The sequence below is a fragment of the Globicephala melas genome, chromosome 14 (assembly GCF_963455315.2).
Source record: "Globicephala melas chromosome 14, mGloMel1.2, whole genome shotgun sequence".
Lineage (NCBI taxonomy): Eukaryota > Metazoa > Chordata > Mammalia > Artiodactyla > Delphinidae > Globicephala > Globicephala melas.
In genome coordinates this window covers 28,542,504-28,551,735 of record NC_083327.1, presented here as the reverse complement: position 1 = coordinate 28,551,735, position 9,232 = coordinate 28,542,504, and the positions used below count along the sequence as shown (strand labels likewise).

The 9,232-nt window shown below is 42.3% G+C and overlaps 1 protein-coding gene across 5 annotated transcripts in view; it reads left to right on the top strand.

The window, feature by feature from the left end:
- The first annotated feature begins 1,155 nt into the window (after window positions 1–1,155).
- GPR63 (G protein-coupled receptor 63) overlaps window positions 1,156–9,232 on the top strand; it is a 52,869-nt gene continuing 44,792 nt past the window's right edge. For all 5 annotated transcript variants that reach the window (XR_009558828.1, XR_009558827.1, XR_009558826.1 and 2 more), the window contains exon 1: window positions 1,156–1,391. The gene's annotated coding sequence lies outside the window, so the exon portion shown is untranslated. The remainder of the gene's footprint in view (window positions 1,392–9,232) is intronic.

The following is a 9,232-nucleotide window of genomic DNA, read 5'->3' as shown; positions in this document are numbered from 1 at the left end:
CAAGTGGCAGGAGAGGAAAAAAATGAGGTCCAGTCTTAGGCAAGTGATGCGACTGCCTTTGTGTCTATTACAAAATACCTCTCCCTCAGAGTCCCCACCCGCCCAGCACCCCCATTCTTTGGAGCCCAGGCTGGATTTTAATCTTCAATTGCCTGTCCACCTCCACCTCAGCCAGAGGACGCTGGGCAGGGTACAAATGACACAAAGACTGTGCTGAGGTCCTACAGTACTAAGAAGAAGCAAGAGCTGGAGTCAAGAGGTAGAAAAACAAGCCCACACCCACACCCACTGTTACTGTGGTCACTTCCTAGGGTGTTGATAGCTGCTGATGCTGCGTCTCTGGGCATCGCCACACTGGGCATATCCCGCTGTGCAGTGATCACAAATGTTGATGATAGCTGGAAAAACAGTATCACTTGTCACTTGAAAGCAGTATTTCCCAGTATCATTTAGATCTTAAGTTTGATATCTTTTCTTAAGGGCCTTCCTGAATTCAGTTTGGTGATCTTTACAGCCAGTCTTTGCTGATGCAATAGTTCAAGACATCCAGTTGGAGGCCACCTGGCCATTGGCCATTGGAAGAGAACAGAGCACATGGTAAATCAGGGCATTTGGTAAGTCTCCCCTGACACACCAGTGACACCCTCAGGGGTCAGTCTAGGGACCCCAGCTGGTCTTTAGTTTTTTCGGTCTCCTGCACTCCTCGTGGTGGTGGGGGACTCTCAACACTGTTGGAGACAGGAAGAAAAAGCAGGAAACATGGGAGGAAACGCAATTCCACTGGGCAGTCTCCAGCAGCGCGCACGGGCTTCGGGGGCGTAGGTGTGGGCGGTGCCTCTGTGGAGGCGGGAAGACAAGCCCCTAAGGGGGATGGGGCGATTAGGAGAAGGGGCGAAGTTCCAACACCGTCGTGGGCGCAAACCAACGGCGAGGGCGGCCCGCCGGTGCCGGGTCCCAGCACTTGCCCTGTTTTGGCCCAGGCGGAGGACTGGGGCAGACCGGGTTCTGGCCCCTGGAATCTCTCCGTGTCTGCAGGCTTCCTCACTATTTTCTTGCTTCCTCCCCCCTCGCCGCCCGTCCTAAAACGCGGCGCCTTTAAGAGGGAGCTCGGTTACCCTGGGGGCGGGAACCCCTCGGCAGATCGCGAGGCTGCGGCGCTCGGCCGCGATGCTTCTCACTTTCTGCTCCAGCTGCCGTCGCCGCCGCCGCCGCCTGGATCGCCACCGCCATCCCCGCCTCCTCTTCCTCCTCCTCCTCCTCCTCTGCCTCGAAGCGTCGTTTTCTGCAGCAGAGGAGAGAAGTGCTATGTCAGGAAAGTTCCGGGAGGGACTGGCTGGGGCCATGCTCCCCGGGCTCTCCCGCAGGCGCCCGCGCGCAGCCCTTTGTATGAGGTGAGACTTGGGGTCCCTGGCCCCAGGGACAGGTAGCCGCCCGCGGGGAGCGCTTTGATTCGTCGCGGTGGGAAGGGTGTGCGGTTGGGCGGAGTGTGCGGCGGGGGACGAGGCTGGTGAGACCGAAGTTGTGCCGGAGAAGCTCCGGGTTTTCGGGAAGGTTTTTGCAGCTGGACTAGAGGGATTTCGGCAGCCAGCGCCACACGGTGGGGCCCGGCCGGGACTCGGTGTCCCCGGGTCCCGCCTCGCCTCGCCTCCCGACGCCCCCTGCCCCGTCCCCTGCCCGCCCGAGCGGTGAGGCCTTCGAAGAAACCGCTCCGCTGCTGGCCGGACCCCGGTGCCGGGTTTCTCTCTGCCGGGCTCTCCCGTCGAGATGCTAAGCGCTGGGAGTGAGAGGCAGGGGATGGAATCCTCCTGAACTTTTACACTGTGGGCTCCTCACTCTTCAGGGGTGAAATTCACCTCGTTTGCCCAAGTCCGAGGGCTCCTTCGAGCTCCACCAGTTCTGAGAGGTTGCCTTTTACTTGCGGGTGAGCTTTCCGAGCTGTGGCTCTTTCAGCCTTGGTCGGTTTTCAGCGTTGCACTGATTTTCGTCCGCCCTCCTCCTCCCCTTTTGGGAAACATTTTTTTTTTTTAAGAAAAAAAATATCTTGGAGGATTCGGGTGCTAAAACAAACAAACCAACCACCACTACAACAAAACCCAACAATGCTTTTTTGTGAAATTTACCCCCCGGGGCTGACCTAAGTATTCCAAGCGATCGTTTAGTCCCCATGAAATATTTAGTGTTGGTCTTAACACTTAATGAAAGGCAAATATCACTGCAGTAGGATGTAGGGTTTTTTTTTTTCTTCTTTCAGTGAGGTGAGATGAGGTTTCAGTCATGTTTTTTAAAAATTTCAATCATGTTTTTTAAAGATTTTTCTCTTGGTTTATTGGTTTTCATTATAGCTTAGATTAAGAAGGCTCCCATTAATTTTAGGAGTAATATTTCTAGAATCATAAATAAAACCTGATGTTTCTTGCGTAATCCGACATTGCTTCAGACAGTTTTACTCCTGGATGAGGTATGTAGTAGGTGTAATTATTTGATGAAACCTAATATATAAGTACATTTATTGCCCAAGTGGCTAAGTTTTCTTTTTTCATATATCCTGTGGGTGAAGGAAGCCCATTTTCTCACACCCCCAGGTCTCTACCACAAATGTCTGTTCTTGTTTCTGTCTTCGTCACTCACATCGTATACATCTGATGACAGGGACAAATCAGAGGTGCTGATGGCAAGTCCCTATATTTTGTGAAGTGTTGCATAGCCAGAATTGTAGTGATGTAATTGATTATACCGTCCAGGTTATTTTGAAAAATAAAAATAGAATGTGGGAGCTTGTTTAAAGAAAAGAGTGTCATGAAGTATTTAAATTCTCAAGTATATGCTTTACATATAATTTGTGTGTAGAAAGATATATTACCAAAATAGACGGGGAATACTGTAAGAGACAACTTATGTGCAGTGGGGAAGTTTTGAAAGAAAATCATTCCAGAATAAACATTAATATAATAACATTTTGTTTGGGATAGGTTTTCATCTCTGAGCATGGTTTTGTCACTCTGTTGTCAAATATACCAGAATTGAAACTTTAAAAAAAGCACTCTCCATCTCAAGCATTTTCTGAAAATTTGTAGCAAACTGAGCATTTTTGGAAAAAAATTTGCTTAGAAAAAGTCGCATACTTAAAGCCCTAACTGCAGTTACTGTTTTATCTTAAGTTTGCTGGACTCTAGGCCAGAAAGTACCGCATTCAGTAGGAATTTGGGGTTCTAAGGTGGATGTGACTTATTTCCTAGAACTGTGTGGGTTAATATGAGTACCTTGAGATTTGGTATGTGACTTATTTGATTGAGATGATAGTTTTGTGAATAATCCTTTTTGAAACTAAAGATATATATTCATATGTATATCACATATCACATATATATATATCACAAAATCCGTATCTATTTATAGATACGGGTATACATATATTTATGTATCTCTATATATCTATAGAAGGGAAAACTGTTCAGGGACTCAATAATACTCCTTCACTAAGAAGAGCATGTCTGAAAGATCAAAAGCTAAAAACATTTCTTGCTACGACTTGTCATTTCTTCAGCAATTTCATCACTATCAGTTAAGTTAAAAAAAATACTGTATTTTCCAGCATGTTCTTGTTCTCACACAAGGCTTGGACCAGGGAGCCGTATGCCAATGATCCTAACCGCATATTTTTTAAATGAACTGAAGTATCACACCAATGGATGATTGAATCAGGCATTTAAGCTTCTGCAATTTAACTCCAGTAGAAGAATCCCTGGTAAAATTTAGCTTGTTAATATAGTGTTTTCTTCTTTTAACACTTCAATAATTACTTCAGGGCATTCCCCATAGGTCTGGGTCTTAGAGAGTAGACATCAAAGGCATGGGAGGCAAACCTTGGGTAAGTTTTGGTACTCCAATTTGTGAAATGATGTCTTGAGTATTTGATTTGAGAGAGATACTCATTTATACTTGGGAAAATAATACCTATGATACAGTGCTCCAGTCTATAGGCAAAGCTTTGGAATATTTATCATGTTCCACAGCTGAAGCTGCTTCATTTTAGCATATGTATGAAAGTTAGAAATGAAATGATTTTTTAGACTTTGTTTTCATTTGCTAGACATTTACCAGGAATGTGTTTATATTTGCTACAAATGCCCTTTACTTTATTGCATATGGCAATTTTTTCCTTTTCCTTTTCCTTTTTTTTGCTACTATGGTGTGTATATTTAGGGTGAGTTCTTAGTGTTTACTTGAAACAGACAGTACCATGTTTCACAGAGTTTATGTTGTGTGTCTTCAGCTTAAAAAAATAACATTTGAAATGTTTGACTATGAACATGAGATCACAGACTTTCAGAACTGATGGGATCTTGGTCAATTATAGTTTCAGTTTCCTGGGAATTTTCTGTTTAAGGTCAGATGTGGCCCTGATTTGAACTGGATGATGCACAAATAAGTACTTTTGCAACCACAAAACATGGAGAACATTCCAAATAATTTGCAGTGTGGGCATGCTTTAGTGTTTAGTTGGCTTGAGGCAGTGTGCCATGCTTGTAAAAAATGGTTTTTGAAGCTGACAGCAAGCTGTTTCACTCTTTGAGTTTGACACATAGGATGAAGTGCCTTTTAGCCTCTGTGCCAGTAAATATGGACAGGATTGGAAAAAGTAATTTGTTCACATTTCTGTATGTCAGAAGATTCAGAAAACTCAAGCATGAAACTAGCTTAATATACTGGAAAACTCATTCATATTCATTAAAAATGTAATGAAGAGTTGAGAATGTTGGATTTTAACACAGCTTTCAGGTCATGGGCAAAAGAGTGTATATTTGCAGTTAGTAGGGTAATCTAGTGGTCATCTCTTGAAATTAATAATAACACTATTATTAATAGTATTTCCTTTGAGTGATAATCCTCCCAGGCCCAACTTTGATTAAAAAAACATCCCCAGCCAGACACTGTACCAATCACCTAGCAAATATGTTAATTGATTCTTGAATAATTTTAAGTTGAAACCCTTATGCGTCATTGTAGTCATAAGCTTTATGTACCTTTGGGGGTTTTGACCAAAGTTTCTTGGTTAACTTCTTTTCTATCAATTGATGAAGCCCAATCTATATCACTAAAGCGTTTAAAAATATTTTAGGCACATTTTTTTATGTGAAAATTTCTAAGGATTTGCCTTGGGAAGGGAGTACAGAAGGGACATGATTCTTTATTGCAGCTCTTACCTTCCAAAGGAAGGTGCCTTCATCTCTTCCTGTCTTTTTTTTAAACAAAAACAAATGCATAGGTAATTTTAGAGAAAGAACATTTGCAGGCATTTGAAGGTGCTTGAAGTTTCAATCAAAATAAGGGTTTCAGCTCAAAGTTACCTAAGAATCAGTGAACGTTTGTGCCAGGTGTTGGTTACAGTTTTTGGGTGAGGGTGTCTGCTGCTGATCCAAGTTGATCCTGGGAAGATACAGATTCAAAGGGAGTTGGAATGGAAAGGGGCTAATTCCAGGCATAGCATCTATTGCCTTCCAGAGGGAAAAATGTTTGCCTAAGTGTGTACTTATATAAAATACACTTTTTATCATTGTAGCTTATTTTTTCCGTTTCCTCCATGCTATATATGAAGTGTATAGTGTCTTCCTGCTCCATTTTTTTTTTTTTTTTTGCTGTACGCGAGCCTCTCACTGTTGTGGCCTCTCGTTGCGGAGCACAGGCTCCGGACGCGCAGGCTCAGCGGCCATGGCTCACGGGCCCAGCCGCTCCGCGGCATGTGGGATCTTCCCGGACCGGGGCACGAACCCGTGTCCCCTGCATCGGCAGATGGACTCTCAACCACTGCGCCACCAGGGAAGCCCCCTGCTCCATTTTTGATTAACCTTGCACTTCTAAAGTTTCACACTGTTCAGCACTAGCAGAAAGTCTGTTCTTTAAGCCTTTGAGCTTGTTCCCAGCAGTACTTTTCAAATGTGTTCCTCTTATTTTGAATTATTGAGTTCTTTAATGATACGTTATGAGTTTTGAATTTAAGATTCCTCCATCTTCCTTATTAGGCCTTGGTTGAATTTGCTCCTACTTAAAGGTGCAGTGATGTTGGTCACTTCTCATTTTTGTGCCTATATTTCATGTACAGTTGCTATTGTGAGGTTTCAAATCTTTATTCTTTATTCATACGCATGGAAAATTTAGAAAATCCAGACAAGCTAAAAAACAAAAAAAAAAAAAAAAAAAAGGAAAAGGAGGGCTTCCCTGGTGGCGCAGTGGTTGAGAGGCCACCTGCCGATGCAGGGGACAAGGGTTCATGCCCCGGTCCAGGAGGATCCCACATGCCACGGAGCGGCTGGGCCCGTGAGCCATGGCCGCTGAGCCTGCATGTCCGGAGCCTGTGCTCTGCAACGGGAGAGGCCACAACAGTGAGAGGCCCGTGTACCGCAAAAAAAAAAAAAAAAAAAGAAAAGGATAGTTATGCCTATTAACATTTTGATATATATTTTTATATACATACAGAAAAATACTATAATATTTCATTTTCTAAAAATGATACTTGACTTACTATATGTTTTTCTTTTAAATTTTCATACAAAGGTGAACCACATTCCATATCATAGAGTGATCTTCTATAACATATTTTGAATACTAAATAGTATTTTGTTCTGTGGATGTATCATATTTCATTGGGGAGATGCCATAATATCAGACAGGTTTTCTTTTTTTTAAATTGCTACTATATAGCAGTAAATATCTTAAAGGTCAGCTTTTGTACATATCTGTGGTTATTTCCTTTGAGTAAAACCCGGAAGTAGAAATTTGGGGTAGGGATAAAAGGCAGTGATGTTTTTTATTGACCTCAAGGCATTTTATTAGTCCCAATATAAATCTGTAGATTTAATCATAGCTTTCCTTGGTTACCGTCTGCAGGTTTTTTTGGTCAGTGTAATATGAAAGACTCAAGTCAGATAGCATTTGAACCCTGACCTGAGTGACTAGGGCTTTATCCAAATGCAATAACCCTAGATATTTACAAAGACTTATCTATAAGGTCCGGCCTCAACACCAGAACATCCATTAGTGCCCAGTTAATAGCTGTAAATGCTGTTACCACCTAAACAGGAATAGCAGTTGATAGTGTGCTCTGAGAGTTCTCTCTTTTTCACTTTCGGTCTCCTTACTGTATTACCATCTGAGCTCCTGGCCACATTTACTGATACATACATAATTGCTGTATGGTAGAGTAAATAAATACTGTTTCCTTATGTATAGTCATCTCTAAGATTTAAAGATTCTATTTTCTGCCCTTTGCTGCCAACACCTAGACTCTTAATGTCCTCTGTGTGTTTATCTCTGTATCTCTATATCTATATTTTATATATTTATCTCTATCTTTCTCACTCTGTCGATAATACAAAACTTCATCATAGCCAGAAATTACGTTTTAAAATCAGATAAGTATCCCTCTGGCTACCACACAAACATAGTCACTCCCGGGAACAAATCTAGGGGTATAAAATGGGCAAACACCAGGAAAAGGACATTTGTGAAAACTTACGGATTGATAGTTTAATGTAGAGAGAAATTTTCTCCTTCATTTTTATGACTGACGTTGTCTTTAGCTGTTAGACATGACCCTAATGACTGAAGAATGGCATTTGTATTTTCATGTACATTTTTCATCTTTAGAATTTGATGCTGGCTGTAAAAAGGAAACAGAGGGCTTCCCTGGTGGCACAGTGGTTGAGAGTCCGCCTGCCGATGCAGGGGACATGGGTTCGTGCCCCGGTCCAGGAGGATCCCACATGCCGCGGAGCAGCTGGGCCCGTGAGCCATGGCCACTGAGCCTGCGCGTCCGGAGCCTGTGCTCCGCAACGGGAGAGGCCACAACAGTGAAAGGCCTGTGTACCGCAAAAAAAAAAAGAAACATAAAGTAAGCGTGCACACACACACAAACACAAACATATTTTCTGGGCCAGCTATTCTTTTTTCAGACAGTGTCTTCTCCACTGTGTGGAGACCATGTCCTTTCCTCCTTTCTCTAAGTCAGGCTGAGCTTCTCTGTGCCCTAGTACATGGTGTTTTCCTGTTCTAGCACTTCAGAATGAATTTTTTGTTTAGATGAGTATAATGTCCCTCTTTAATATCTCAAACAACAGAATCATATCTTTGTATTTTGGCATGGAATTTAACAGGCATAAAGGATTGAACAGGTACATTTTTTCATGAGATTGTCTGGATGTTCATTGTTTACATGGAGAGGTTTAGAAAATGCTTTTTTTTTTTTTTTTTTTGCGGTACACAGGCCTCTCACTGTTGTGGCCTCTCTCCCGTTGCGGAGCGCAGGCTCAGCGGCCATGGCTCACGGGCCCAGCCGCTCCACGGCATGTGGGATCTTCCCAGACCGGGGCACGAACCCGTGTCCCCTGCATCAGCAGGCAGACTCTCAACCACTACGCCACCAGGGAAGCCCTAGAAAATGCTTTTGAAACTGATTTTACTACATATTTTTAAAAGAATATTTGTTGTGAAGTACCTTGTACATATAAAGGTGCATAAAACGTATTTGTAAGTTAAAAAAATAGAATACCTTTGCACCTACTACCAAGGTTAAAAAGTATGATATACCTAGAATCCCTCAGTTTACCCATTCCCCACCTAAAGGCAACCCTTGCTTTATCTCTAAAGCAACATATTCTTTAGTTTTGGTTATTTTTGGACTTTACATAAAGGGAATTATCATATATGTATTATATACTTTTATGTTTGCTTCATTTGTTCACTGTTACGTTTTTGAAATTCATCAATTTCATAGCTGTAATTTGTTTTTTTTCTGTTTAATGTTTTATTGTATGAATTCTATAATTCATTCATTTCACTCTTAAGGGGAATTTGTCACTGTAACTAGGTTTTCAAAAGCATAAAGTATAAGCATAAAGTTTTCCGTGATATCCTTTTATCTGTTTAATCACTGCCACATCTGTGATATGTCCCATTTCTTTTTTACTCCTGATGCTGCTGATTTCTGTCTGTCTGTCTCTGTCTGTTGCTCTTTCACTCTCTGTCTCTCCTTCAATCTTTTTTAAAATTTTTAAAATTTTTTGGCTACGCCACTGGGCACGTGGGATCTTAGTTCCCTGACTGGAGATCAGACCCTTGGCCCCTGAAGTGGAAGCATGGAGTCTTAACTACTGGACCACTAGGGAAGTCCCTCTCCTTCTTCAATCTTGAGATACATCTTTTCAAAGAAAAGATCTTTTCAAAGAACCAACTTTTG